The sequence below is a fragment of the Carlito syrichta genome, unplaced genomic scaffold, assembly GCF_000164805.1.
Source record: "Carlito syrichta isolate Samal-C Ts95f unplaced genomic scaffold, Tarsius_syrichta-2.0.1 Scaffold309069, whole genome shotgun sequence".
NCBI lineage: Eukaryota > Metazoa > Chordata > Mammalia > Primates > Tarsiidae > Carlito > Carlito syrichta.
This window is the reverse complement of record NW_007253165.1, coordinates 263,946-279,560: the sequence shown is the minus strand read 5'-3', so window position 1 is coordinate 279,560 and position 15,615 is coordinate 263,946. Positions and strand designations below refer to the sequence as shown.

Genomic DNA, 15,615 nt, shown 5'->3' with positions numbered 1-15,615 from the left:
AGAATATAAAATAGTACAGTCACTTTGGTAAACAGTTGGGCAATTGCTTAAAAAGTTAAACATATACTTATCAAATGAGCAAGCAATTGATCACTTATCAAATGAGTATATACTCAAGAGAAATGGTATGTCCCCCACAAAAATAAGTATATGAATATCTATAGCAGCTTTATTCATAACAATACCAAACTGGAAACCCAAAAGTCCATGTACTGGCAAAAGAATAAACAAAATGTGATATTTACACAATGGAATATCATTCATCAATAAAAAGATCAAACTTCTGGTACATGCTCCAACACAGATGAATATCAAAAACATTATGCTAATTGAAGAAACAAGACTCCTCTTTTTATTGCTATCACATGAAATTTCCTTAAAAGGTAAATATCTAGAGAAAAAGCAAATCACTATCTGCCTCAAGATGGGGGAGAGAGTAGAGATGACCACAAACGGCCATGAGGGAATATTCTGGGGTAACAGACATTTTCTAAACTCGGCTATGGTAATGGTGGCACAACATATGCATTCACTACCTAGAGTTGAACCATATACCTCTAATGGGCAAATTATATGGTATGTAAATTACACTTCAGTACAATCTTTTAAAACTGATCCTGTGATACTAAAGTCAGTGTGTCTCAAACTAGGGTTTGCAAATACCCAGGGGTACAGGATTAAATACAGTGCCACTTCAAAACCTTTATTTTACTCACTGCTAATTTAATCCATTAGTGTTAAATATTACTGTCTCGTGAAAACAAGCATATACACTACAAATGTGGCAATAAGTAAAAACAACCCCAATGAAAACAAGTAGGATATTTTTCAGAGCTTGCTATGGTTACCCCCTTGATGTGGGCAAGAGAGTCTACCCACATTGTTTGAGTTTGGCAGAGACTCAAAGGCAGACAGTGGAGTGGGAAAGTCGTGTGAAGAAAAAAGGGAACGTTCAAGTATGCTCCGATTGAAGGAGTCTTTGCCATTGGGGAAGCTGGAGGTAGGCTAACTAGAAACAGCCTCTTAATGTGATTGGTTTGGAGAACATATTTGGCTTTCTCTGGTTAGTCCTGAGTTGGAAGTTGGGATAGATGAAGGGAATTTTGCAGTCATTGACCAAGTCCTCACCCTTCTGGGCCATTTGTTGCACAGGTGGTAGCTTGGTTTTCTGGACTTGTTAAAGAAGCCATGGTTTGGCTTCTGTGTTTTTTTGTGTGTCAGAGTTCTATTGTCATACAGGCTCTGGCCTTTGTCTGGTTTTACATTCAGTCTCTCAGGAGAAAAATACAAAACTCAACAGGCAAAAAACAAACAAGCATTGCCACTAGGTTAGATGGGCCATACTTTTTTCCTCCTCCTCTCCTAGTATTCCTTCCTACTCCAGGCAAATAGATTCAAATCAGTTATACACGTTTTCCAGATATTCTGAAAATATCTTAAATTCTAGCTGACATGGACACTTCTCCCAAATTTGACATATATTTTTGATGAGAGAAACAACAGGCTATCCTTAGAGAAAGCCCTCCTCGGATGCCTGGTCTCTCAAATTTTCTCTCTCTACCCAAATCACCCCCATATTGATGGGGGTTACATTTGTGTTCTGTGACTTCTCACATTACAGAAGCATTATATGATCCTGCATATCATCTTGGTTATTATTCATAATAATAAAAACAAAAAGAGTGGCCAGCAACTTTGCAAGCATTTGTTTCTTTAATCCTCACCTTGAGAAAATTATCATTATTACAAAATAAGAAATGAGGAAAGTGAGATTTAGCAAGGTTGCAAAATTTATCGAAGGTCACAAGGCGCATGACCAATCAGGAATTCAGCTCCAGGTATGTCTGACTGCAGTGCCAGATCTTTAACCATAATACTAGTTTTCTAAAGAGAAAGCAATAATAAAACTGATTGGAAGTATTTCTTCTTGATTCTACTACAGCAAACACCCTCGCGGCTCACTCCTTTGGCATGGTCCTTGAATGCTCCGAAGTTAAGAAGTTGGCTGTTTTCATCCCTTCCAGGCACACCCTGCACTGGGTAAAGCATGCCTTAGGCAATTTTCCTCAGACTTTAAGGCAAAATTCCTCCTGAGGTCTTGTATTCCCTGTTAGTAATATCAGTGGCTTGCTGTTTCTCAACCCTTAATCATTCCTTTAGAAAAAGTATTGATTTATAAAGATACGGATAGAGTGTTATGATGTCTAATTTTATTAGATTGGTTATTTGGTTTTCTAATTGTGCCTTGGAAAGTAATAACCAGAAAGTTTTCAGAAATTCTGGTTGCAAGAATGAGAGGCCTAGAAATATTTTCCCTCTAGAACATTTTCACCTCTTAACTGTTTCCCTTAGTGGACCCCTCCACTCCTAGCCACTGCCCAGCCCATTCATACCAACCCAGTATTAAAAGAAAGGTGGGTCAGATTACAGAAAGTTTCCCCCACAATACAATACATGGGTCATTGTCCCATGCATGGTATCCTGAGGCCTAGCCTATACTCACTGTTGGCACAGTTTGCTGGTACAGCTAGTCTATGACAATTTTAGCTTAAGTCACTCATGAGTCCACAAGTTATTCCTGAAGAGAACATGTGCAGCATTGGCCTGCTAAGTTTTAACAATTGTACATGCTGTCATCCCCGCGATCATATTTCTATCATTTACTTTTCAAAAAAAAATCCCACTTTTCTGCAGGTCTCCCATAAAACTCCACTTTGAGAACTATGGTCCTACTTAGAAGGGGTTTCCTTTCATTTCAGTTGGTTTATGAATCTGGCCCACCACAACACTCTGACTGGCCAAACTCTGTTTCTCTAAGCTGTACCCCCTCCCTTTCGTTCCAGCTTCTGTATAGGCACTGTTCACAGGGAGCTAGTGGATTCTCATGCCAACCCTTTGAGGCAGAATGTTTCTTTCTTGCTTTCCAAGCTTTCTTCTGTCGAGAGTATGATTTAAAAAAAAAAAAAACACCCAGATTAGGAACTATATCTCCTCAAAAATCTAAGGTGTTCTCAAAAGAAGGTATCCCTTGCAATCCAGAAATTTCCTATTTTAAAATTAATGCCGTGATTTTCTGCTCTCAGCACCTTACCACCGGAAAATCTTCAACCAGTGTGATGTCTTTAGTAATGAGGAGTGGTGAAATAATTTTAATGTAATAATCAGAACGTCAGTCACACAAATGATTTACGTTTTTTATAAGTTAGAACAGATTCAGGGTTATCCTCTGAATAGTATTTTAACTTTACCCACTCTCATTCACTTATTTTCCTATCTGCTTTCTAAAATCGGAGGAAATAGTTGGAGTTGCAGGTTGAAAGAATTAGACATAACCTATAATTTATTTTTCCTCTGCTACATCCCTTAGTAAGCCATCATTAATGATATGTCATTAAGACTATAGCAATTATGAATTATTATAGTGTTTTTGGTGCTAATTTTGTAGTTACTTCCATTTTTATTTTAGCTTCACCCATGGATGAATTCTTTAATAAGAAAGAAGAGATAAAGCGTTTTAAAAAGCATCTATATCATGGGTGATTTCAAATATCTTCTTTGTAAGGTAAATTTTTTTTTTCAAAGGAAGACTTGGGTAGAACCCCAATTTATAAAGTAGATAAATAAGGAACTGCTCTAATTCATACCCAAGCAGGGGACCCAATTGCCCCCCTGGCCTCTTACTGCTCCCCTTTGGTGACACAGGAGGCACATCCCCAGAAACCCAGTGCTCTACTGGCCATCTTCTGAAAGCCTATATCTCTATTGGCCCAATATATGAGCCAAATGATGCCACTGGCATTGACTAACAGTCTGGATGACCAAATCAAACGCAGACTAAGTGATGATAATATTAGCCATGATGCTCACTAAGAATCTACATATTCTTAGTTAACAAGAAGATTTGTTTAACAATAATACCTAATCAACTACTTTTTTAAAACTAAAATTTAATATTTTAAAATAATGTAATGCTAGATACCATTTTTTTATTCTTATGAAAGAAAGATGGAATAAATATTTAAGGTACTGCTTTATCATTCGTTACTAAAATATCTGTATACTTATGCTCACTTTTACATACACATAGACAATGTCGATAGCACATGCTACTTTATTTCTCATTAACATTTTCAGAGGATCAAAATCTGGATATGCCCACTTCAACGTGTTGAGACAGAATAAGAACAAGTTAAAATAATCTATTTCCATCATTTGAGGTGTTTATTCTTGATCTATCCTATCTTCACTATTTTTTATTGAAGGCCTAAATTCAATTGTTATCAAATTACTTCAATGAGTTACCAAAACATATGTTATATTTTAGGCAATTTATAAAATTAACCACGTACCAAAATGTATCAGAGGAAAGAAAATTGTCACGAAAGGATGTATTCTAAAATAGAAGAATCTTTTGCATTTAGAAGTCAGCAGATTTCAAAAACAGTATTGAGTTCAGTATCCTCCTTTACTTTTCTAAGAACTTTTTTCTCCAAACTATATCACTGCTCAGACTTCTTCTTTATCTGATATAAAACTAAAGGCCGAGGAAAGTTATGAGGACTTTGTTTCCAGACTCACTACGGCTGTTAATCGGGTAATTACTAACGAAGAAGCAGCAGAAATTCTTATCAAACAATTGGCTTTTGAAAATGCTAATAATACTTGTCAGGCTTTGCTTCGACCCATACTCAAAACCGGATGGGTTACTGATTTTATCTGCCAGTGTGCAGACATAAGCCCAGTAGCTCAGTCGGTAGAGCATGAGACTCTTAATCTCAGGGTTGTGGGTTTGAGCCCCACGTTGGGCACCACTGCTGGAGTCCTGCTCCTACAGGATCTGGGGTTCCTGGAAGTGAGATGGATTTGGCGACTAAAAAAAAAAGATGAGGAAGAGGGAGGAGAAAGAAAGAAGATTGGACTGCTGTTCAAGTGACAGAAGACATTTATTGAGAAATACAGAGGGTTTTTATCCCCTAATTTTTGCACAGATTCACATGCCTTCTACGTGAACAGAAAGCCAGGTGCATGGGGGCGTCCCCCGCTCACCAGATGTTTCTTCAAGCATAAGGAAGAACAAACCCCAAATTGTCTTTCTTTTCCTTATGCTTGGCTAATGTCCCTCAGAAGTATTAATACAATTTCTAAAAATAATATACTGTTTTATCAATGATAATCTATATATTTATTTTATTCTACACACTTTACCTATGACTAACTTTCCTAATGATTAACAGTCTATTCCTATCTATCCTAGCACACACAATGGAACTTAAACAAAATGACTAAAACCAGTTTTGCATAATGTGGCCCAGTCCAAAGGTCATGCTGGGCTCTCAGCACTAGGGCTCTTTGATGTGGTCCTGGCTTCAACCAGGACCTGTCTGGAAGTCTAAACCATAGTCAAAGAGAAATGGGAACAATGAGTTTCTAATGTTAGCTTGTGTTTGTCCCAGTCTCGGAGTTTTCATGCTTGAGCATGAAGCAGGAGGCTTTATTGCCAGGAAAAGGGAGAGGCAATGGGGTCAACAGCTACCAAACACACCCTAGTGGTCTCAGGGTCAACGGCCCTCCCTGGTCCCTAACGCTCAATGGGCCTCCATGGCTGGCTCCCAACACTATATAATCAAAAAGTTAGAAACAATATCAACATGCTTCCTTCTCAGTATGTTGTTTTCCTTCTGCAGTACATCTTTCCTATAACCTACTTCTCACTACTCTCTGGAATATATAAGCAATCCCCACAGAAAGTAAAGCTCCAGATGTGCTTTGTACTTTTCAATTTTATAATACAATGGTTTTAATACATATAAGATAAGAGACAAAAGAAAGAAAAATATTTCACTCTTCGTGTAGCCTTGCTTGGGAGTGGGCATGAGTAGTGATCATAAATTATGAATAAAATTTTAAATGCCAAAGTTAATTCTGTCAAGGTATATCCAAATCTTCCTGAAAGCTCTCTCTCTCTCTCAAACTAGGGGCTTGTCATTATCCTTTATCCATATTCAGTTTTCAAATGGCCAAAGCAGAAATATGTATAGTGTGAAGAAAAATCTTGAAGTGACTTACAGGTTAATTTCCAACTAATCTTTCTTGGGGTTTATCTTCCTGACCCCAAAGGAAAATTCTATTTCAGAGGAAATAGACTATGGCTAGACAATAAACATCTAAAAAGTAGGTCCTGAATTTTCCTAGCAAAGTGATAATTGAATAGTAAGTGCTTAATATATGCATTTGTTTAATCAGCTAATTTTAAGAATTCCCTCTCTCATTGGCTTCGTGACAATACCTTGGACGGAAAAGAGACTATGAAACAGTCAGTCAAGTCTAAGGTTTTTTCCTTTTCCTTCTTAAAGATAAGGACGACTTTTTCCCTTTCCTTTTTTAAAAGCTGAAACTTTTACCTCTCATCCTTAGAGTAGCCTGAAAGATTCCTTTTCCATTTTATTCATCTCTCACTCTATTCATGCATTCTTGCTGGTCCCAAAACACATTACTACATGTACAGAGATACATTTTAGAGCATTTTAGATCAAGGTATAGACTATTTGCCCTTCTCTAATATCGAACTATTAGCATTTTCAATAACGTTTTTAATTATATATTTAATTATATCCCAATTTATCTAAAAGGGGTTTGAAATTTCTTAACCCCTGAGTTCCTTGTGTACGTCATTTAATTAATCATACCCAATACTTATCCAGGAATAGTGGGGTTTCACAACATGAAGAACACAGTGTCCATAACCTCCAGGAACAAACAATCCAGAGGGAATAAAGAGACATGAATATAAATCTCTTTGACGAGAGAGATTCTGATAACTAATATAGAGCTACAGATAAATATACACTAGGAGAGTAAGAGGAAGAAAACAATCATCTTACCAGTAAATCAGGCAGAACACATGGTCATTCTACTTCTATAACCCTGAGGGCATTTGCCAGTACTGATTCTTCTCATTGTTCCACATCTACAACAGAGTATAAATGTTTACATTTATAAGGATGCTTTTAAATCATCAAGGTGTTAAATTACTTAATTTTATTCTTGAAAGTTAGAAAAGATATAATGTGGTTTTCAGGATTTTGTTGAAGTCACATCATATTTTAGTTCAATTTTACCTTTCAGATGCCCAAAAATATCATTTAACCAGAATGCCCAATTTTTCTAGTACTTTAGATAAGCTGAGTATGTCTATAAATTCTTATCTGTTCACTTTATGCTTTAATTCTTATCAACATCATATCTTTAAATAAGAATTTGCAATAGAATTATGTGCATTACTTCATATAATTCTGGTATATGATAGGCACTCAATTTTTATATTTTATATAATTTTAAGTGTCACAATAAGTACTCATTGGGCAAAAATCAGTGCAATTCAGATAATATTGAAAAAGAGATTCATGACACCTCATTTCTAAAGAAAAAAATGAAACAACCTAAATATCCATTAATAGGAGAATAGTTGAACAAATTATAGCATATAAATACAAAACATAGTGATACTTTTAAAATAATAGACAAAATACATGAAACAATTTTTTTCTGTATTTCAATAACTTTAGAAGATACAAATAGTTTTTGACTACATGGCTGTATTGTATAGTGGCAAAGATGTCTAGGTTTTAAGTGTACCCACCACTCCCAACTGTGATAGGCGATTTCCTGATCCCTTTACCCCTCTCCCTCCTTTCCCTTCAGTGCCTCAAATGTCCATCCTCTATGCCTTTGCAGATTCTTATGTTAGCTCCCGCTTATAAGTGAGAACATGTGGTGTTTGGTTTTATGTTCCTGTATTAGTTTACTTAGGATGAAATTGCTACAAAAGACATTATTCCATTCTTTTTGACAGCTGAATAGTACATTATTTTCAAGGCATGGTATATCAGGCAATAAAATACAATGATCCTGAGTGACAAATAAGAAATGAAATGAGCTCTATGAACTTACTGCCTGATGAGCATCTCCAGACCATGGTGCAGGGTTCAAGAACCCAGAAGGAGCCCATTAATTCCTTTGATGTAAGACAGAGTTGAGAGTATGGGAGGACAAAGTGACTAGAAGAGTAGAGAAAGAGGTAGAGAAGCACAGAAAGATAGCTCTGATTATGTACAGAGGCAGATCTCACTCAAGTCTTCAGCTGAGTACTCACCAGTATTGACATAATTAACTACATAGACAATCCAGTGGATTCCAAACACAAGTTACTAGAATTAATATTATTGTAGTAAGTGTACAGGATTAATAAACATTAAAAATCAGCACACAAAAATAAAATGTATTTCTATATACTAGCGACAAAAAATTAGAGAATGAAATTTATAATTGAAAAAATAGCATTATACACCATAACCAAGTAAAATTCATTCTAGGTATGCAAGGCTGGTTCAACAGTCAGAATTCAATTTATGTAATCTATCACACCAGCAAGGTAAAAAATAAAAATCACATGATTATATCAATAGATGGGAAAAAGCATTTGGCAAAATTCAACACCCATTTATGACCAAAAACTAGAAAAAGAAGAACCTTTCTCAACTTGATAAAGAACATCTACAAAAAAACAACAGTTTACATCACACTTAATGGTAAGGACTAGAAGCTTTCCTACCAAGGTCTGAAAAAGGGAGTCATGTCCCCTCTCACCATTCCTTTTCAACATTGTACTGGAAAACTTGGCTAATGCAACAAAACAAGAAAAGGAAATTAAAAATACACAGTTTAGAAAGGAAGAAATAAATTGCCTGAGCCCGCAGGTTCGAGACCCACCTGGGCAGCGAGACCTCATCTCTACAATAAATCAAAAAATCAGCCAGGCGTGGTAGCGCACGCCTGTAATTCCGGCTACTCGGAAGGCTGAGGCGGAAGGATCGCCGGAGCCCAGCAGGTCGAGGCTGCGGTGGCCGGGAGCGGCCACTGCACTCCAGTCTGGGCGACAGAGTGAGACTCCAACTCAAAAAAATAAATAAATAAGTAAATAATAAATAAATAAATAAAATTGCCTTTGTTCACAGATGACATAATTATCTATGTAGGAAATCTGAAAGAAACAACACAAAAATTCCTGGAACTAAAGGGTGATTACAGCAAAGTTGTATAATACAAGGTTAATTTACAAGAGTCAATCACTTTCCTACATACCAGACATGAACAAGTAGAATTTGAAATCATAAACACAATCTCATTTACATTAACACTCCCAGAGTGAAGTAGCTAGGTATAAATCTAATAAAATATGTTTAAGATCCATGAGGAAAAGTACAAATTTCTAATTAAAGAAATCAGGAGGAGTAACATCAGCAAGATAGCAAAATGGGAGTTTTTCAGCTTCACTCCTCCATTTCCTACAGAAGTCCAACTAGCAAGTGTTCAGAGGTACAAATACCATTGTGAATATCCCAGAACTCAGGAGCAAGGCTAAGAACTGAGAAAAACATGATTGAATGGTAAAAGGAATAATTTTCTTTGGTCACACCTCCCCTCCCCCAAGCTGGCACAGCACCATATGCAAAAAATTTTCCTGGAACCACAGTTTCTACAGCGGAAAAAGTGAGTTGGAGATAGACATTCAGCTTCCCTGCCTTTCAGGGACCCCTTCACAGGAGATTCACTACTGTCTTGAGCTACAGAAAACATTGGTAGTACTAGCAGCATTAAACCACCTGGAATCAGTTTAAAAAAAAAAAAAAAACAGGTGTGGGGCTCACAGTCACAAACACATGAATCTTGATAGTTGCTCTGTATTCCAGCCAATGGAGGCACCACACCAGAGAAACTAGCCAACATCGTCACATGGCAGGGTACATGGTCCACTTGTCTTCCAGACTCAAGTTCCTAGTCAGCTTCACCACACAGGACGTTATCCTTGTTATGTCTTCCCAAGGTTAAGAAGCAACTGCAGGTCATCAATGACCTGCAACTGGAGCACCTGGCCCTACCTGACCCTACCAGTGGAGAGGTGATTCAACTAAGTTCTGGTGCTGATATTCTTTTCCAGATCATAAAGCAACTGCAGGTCATCAATTATTTGCAGAGAAAACACCTGCCCCACCCAATCCCAGTTGCTAGCAGTGACTCCACCAAGCGTCTGTGTTCTGCTTAAACCTACCATAGCCTGAAAGGCAAGCCCAAGTTCACACATGTCTGTGAAACATAGCCTCTGATCCTGCCCATTATGTATGGTTGAGTAGCAACTCCAGAGACCTCATCCAGACTTGGAGCCCATCACATGACTCTGCTTAACTGCTGATTCTGAATAATATAGTACCAGTCAGCCAGAGAAGACACCCATCTAAGGCTATTGCAAAACCCAACCAGCAGACCCAACTGATGGCCGAGTTTAGCCAGTGGTCTCAAGGGACCACAAAGCACAGCCATTCAACTTCAGAGCACAGGAAGCAACTAAGCCAAACTAGAGACCCTAACACCAAGGTTTGCCTGTTGAGGGTTGCTGGCAACTGGCCTATCCAGAATCCCAGGCTAGACTCAATAGTAAAGTTCTATCACCACCAAAGAACACCTGCAAAGGCCAGAAGTGATCAACTCCTGAAATATACCAAAAGAAGTGGTCAATTCCTGAAATGTGCAAGCATCAACATAAGGACACAAGGATTATGAAAAATCAGGGAACTGTGATACCACCAAAAGAAACTAACAAAATTCTAGGAACAAACTCAGAAGAAATTGAGATATATGAAATGGCTGACAAATAATTCAGAATAATCTTCTTTTAAAAGTTCAGGAAACTACAAAAAAAAATAGGCTAGAAAATTAAATAAAATGAGAATTTTAGCAAAAAAAGGGATAAAATATAGAAATCCTATAGATAAAGAATATAATAAATGAATAGAAAAATTAATTTTAAAACTTCATCAGTAGACTTGATTAAGCAGAAGAAAGAATCAGTGAACTCAAACAGGACATTTGAAAGTATTCAATCAGAGAAGCTAAAAGAAAAAAGTTAAGAAGACCTATACAGGAATTACGAAGCACAATCAAGTGAACTAATAGGATTTTCTGAATATGAAGTAAAAGACAAAAAGGTCTAGAAAGCATATTTAGGAAAATAATGACTGAAAATTTCCCAAATCTAAGAAAATATAACATCCAGGTACAGGAAGTTTAGAGATTGCCAATCAAATTCAAAACAAATAGGATTTCCCCAAGACAAGTCATAATCAAATTATCAAAAATCAAACACAAAGACTACCGAAAGCAGCAAAAGTTTAAAAAAAAGAAAACCACTTTCAAGAGAGTAATGAGAGTTAAATAAACATTTCTGAAATGAGAGTTAAATAAACATTTTCCCAGACAAACACAACCTAAAAGAATTCATTACCGCTAGGGCTCCCTTAAAGGAATTTCTAAAGTGAGTTCTTCAAGCTGAAATGAAAGATTGCTAATGGAAAACAAAATGCATATGAAAATAAAAAAATGAATTGTATAAGTAACATAGCCATGTTTAGAGTTCTCTAATACTGTAAGGGTGTTGTGTATTAAAAAAGTATCCCTATAGCAGGGTTAAAAGGCAATATTATTTTTTTAAAAAACAACTAAAGCAACAATACATCACTAGGGCATGCAAATTTTTAAAATAATGTAAATTTTGCCATCAAAATTATAAAAGCCGGAAGAGGAGGGAGTGAACATATGGTTTTTGTATGTGATTTAAGGCATGTATAGGCACTTCAACCAAGAAGATATATGGATGGAAAGTAGCTCATTAAAAAAATGCTGAATATCATTAGTCATTAGCAAAATTCAAAATAGAACCACAGTGAGATACCACTTCACACCCTAAAATTTTAAAAGTATTAACCATAACAAGTGTTGTCAAAAATGTGGGGGAAATGAAACTCTCCCTCACTGCTAATGGGTGGGAATGTAAAATGATGCAACCACTTTGGAAACAATATGACAATTCCTTTAAAAATGAAGTCCACACATCCCATATCCTCTTATCAATCATTTCTAGGTATTTGCCCAAGAAAAAGGAAAGCATAAGCCTTTACAAAAGCCAGTACAGGAGTATTCAAGGCAGCTTTATTCTCAATAGATAAAAACTGGAAATAATCCAAATGTCCATTATAAATGGCTAAGCAAAGTGTGGTATAGCCATAAAGTGGAATTCTAGTTGGCAGTAAAAAAAGAAAAAAATATTGATACACGTAACTACATGGATGAATATCAACATAATATTCCTGAATGAAAGAAGCCAGATGAAAAGTGAATGCATACTATATTATTCCATTTATATGAAATTGTAGAAAATGCAAACTAATCTAAAGCAAAATAAAACAGATCTTTGGTTGCTTGGTAACAAACAGAAAAGAGAGGACATAAGGAAGTATCATAAAAGAATACAAGAAAATGTTTGAGGTGGTGGATATATTCATTGTCTTAATTGTGGTGATAATTTCACAGTTGCATACATGTATCAAATGCATCTAGGTATGTGTAATTTGTTGTATATTACTATTATCTCAACCAAGCTGAAAAGATAATAATAATAAGTACTAAGGCCTAATAACAAAATAAAAAGTCATTTTGATCACCTGCCCTTCTGTCCTACCAACTCCCCCATGACTTATATTGGGAGCAGTAGCCACAAATTTATTAAAGCCTCCGATATGGAAAGCAGCATGTGAGGTAATTCTCTCAATTATAATCCTCTCAATTGGCTACTAGCTGTCTCTGTTCCCTTACAAGATTTCCCTGATACTCTTCTATGCCATCATTATATTTTACACACATCTCTGTGATAGGATTCATCATTCTGAATTGAATTATTTTTCTTATATGCCAAAGTTCATTGGGAATAATATACATAGTAGCTTGCTCATCTTTATCTTCCCAGGTCTAGCATAATCCTTAGTTGAGAAATGTACCTCTAAATCAGGGAACAAACTGCTATAATCTGTGTGGAGTTTTTCCTTATAAGATGCTCATATTCCTATTGGGGAGTTTTCTTGAAAAATGATTCCCCAACCCCTTGGCCCTGTATAATGCAAATTGTGCCAAAAAATCATTTCAAAATCTAAAAAATAAACTAAATCAGAATTTAAAGGGTTATATTTAAAACTCAGATTCACAGACCCTCAGCACAAAATAAAAAATTTTGACTTTTGACTGTGTTGATCCCACAGTGTTCAAAACTCAACACGGTTTGAAAAACTCATATTTGACACCAGGTTTCTAAACAGTCATTCTTCTTCCCTGTGAAATAGCCTCTAGTGGGTATTGTTTTACCTTAATGAAGACAAAGAGAAGACAATTTTTTTAGTCAGAAAGTTGTTGCGAGATATGGTTAAGCTGTGTGAGATGAGGAACACAAGACTGACATGCTACACAGCAGTTGGTAAGTAAAAGAAAAACACAACAAGAACTGAGGAAGAATCTCCAAAGAGAGCTGGGGAAGGGGTCATAGCTTATGAATGGAAAAGAGTGATTTGTCTCATTATCTGAAAGTGCATTTGCCATGTTAGTGCTATCTTTATTCAATTCAGCTCAATTCTTCAAGAGTCAGAATTTGTAAATAGGGAAAGAAAATTTTCATGGCAGCCATAAAGGTAAATATCTTGGACAAGGAGAGACTAATTTCTGAGACGATTGTTTTATACTTATTTTGTATGATAATATATTTTATAATTTTCAAGGCGTTTTTACAGGATTAATTTCCAGCAATCTGCACCCTAAAGTCATGAGGAAGACAGACCAGGTAAGTACCTCCATTCTACAGCAACTTGAAGAAGTTGAGGATCATGCCCAAGGTCATGCTGTAAGTTGGTGACTGAACTTGAACTTGAAACAGATCTGATTCTCAAATCTGTACTTTTCCCACTGTCTTCCACTTTATTTTTGCTGACCTTCAAGAAATGTAAGGATCTCTTCTGAAAGAAAAATGCCACTTGCCTAATACTCTTCAGCTTTCTGCCTTATCTCCTTTTCCTCTCCTTTTCTACCCAGCTTCTAAAGGAATTTCTTGTGATACAGGCAGTTTTGCTATCCTCCACCTTCACCACTCAATACAATTGCTCTTAAAAATCACCAGTAACTGCAAAATTCAATTGCCTCTCTCAGAACTCATTGTGCCACCATTCCTAAGTGTTTTGCCCTGTTAAGCATAAGTTCATTTCTTTAAAAAAAAAAAAAAATTCAACACCTACTAGACCACCAGCAGATAAAGGGTTAGGAAAATAACATTATTCCAGGACTTTCTAGTCTTTGAACAATAGTAAATTATTTTTCAAGAACCTTTATAATAGTCTTGTCTTCTAGGCAAGTGCTGGATGATCTCATATATTTGGTCTCATTTTATTTTCATGATAATTCTGTGAGGCAGACATCTCCATCTCTACACCTGGGAAATGTCAGATTCAGAGAAACTGAAAAGCCGTATCCAGTGTAACAAAGTTGATGAGTGGTCCTGATCACAGCATTCACTCCTCCATACCATAACCACATCTCCCACCCATTAATCTGCTAGGGAATGAGATACTTGAAATAAATTCATTTTCCAGATAACTAAAGTTTACAGCAAAACAAAAAATCTTATACAAAGGGGTTTTTTAATTACTTTTACAAATATCATGCCAAAAATATGTTCTTAAAGATTAGATACATGCTTCAACATCTTCTTGAAATGACACAGTCATACTATGAATATCATTGGTGTAGTCTATGCAATCATTTTATGCCCACTTCTTTGTATTTTTGCTTCCTCATTCAGAATTAGACTCTTAAGTCCAGCTGAAATTTTGGCTTTTTTTTTTTGACAGATAAACAGTCCTTTATTCATCCTCCTCCTCCTCCTCCTCCTCCTCCTCCTCCTCTTCCTCCTCTTCTTCCTCCTCTTCTTCGTCTTCCTCTTCCACCTTTTTCCGGGCAACTTCAGCGGGACCCTTTGCACCATCAAACTTTCCTTTAGACTTCCAGTCGGCAGCGTCCTTCCCGTACTTCTTCAGCTTTGCTGCCTTAGTGATGTCAGGCTGCTTTTCACTGTCGCTTAAGTTATTCCACATCTCACCCAGCTTTTGGCAACGTCTCCAACAGAGATGCCAGGGTTTGTGGGTTTGATCTTGGGGCGGGATTCTGAAGAGAACAGGAAGAATCCAGGCGGCGGCCTTTTGGGGGCACTGGGGCCCTTCTTCTTGCCTCCCTTACCTGGTCCATCATCCTTCATTTCCCGATCATGGCGCGCTTTATCCGCCTTTGCCATTTCATCCAATTTAGCTTTCTCTTTCCCAGGCGTGGTCTTCTGCCTCTCAGAGCACTTCTTGGGAAATGCTGCAAACTGACAGGGACCTCTGGGTTTTTCTTCTTATGTTCTTCTCTGCACGTCTGCACAAAGAAGGCCTGAGCAGACATCTTGCCCTTTGGTTTCTTGGGGTCACCTCAGCCTTCTTGACTGCACCTTCGCCAGTCCGGGCCGCGCAGGGCCCCACGCGCGGCTCAGCGCTCCCCAGCCTTGCGCCCGCTGCCTCCACGCGAGCCGCCGGCTTTTCCTAAGGATTTCACACTGCTTCTATGCTACACCAGTACTTCAAAAACAATCGACTAGAAAATAAAATAGCCAAAATAGTCATAGCTTCTTGAAAAATGCAAGTCAAATCATTT

The 15,615-nt window shown here is 37.0% G+C and overlaps 1 non-coding gene and 1 pseudogene across 1 annotated transcript; one reads left to right on the top strand and one right to left on the bottom strand.

Moving 5' to 3' along the window:
- Positions 1-4,736: 4,736 nt before the first annotated feature.
- TRNAK-CUU lies at positions 4,737-4,808 on the top strand. Its single transcript has one exon. It is a non-coding gene; the product is annotated as a tRNA-Lys (tRNA).
- Positions 4,809-14,789: 9,981 nt separating this feature from the next.
- Positions 14,790-15,393, bottom strand: LOC103269074 (annotated as a pseudogene).
- Between the last annotated feature and the right edge of the window lie 222 nt (positions 15,394-15,615).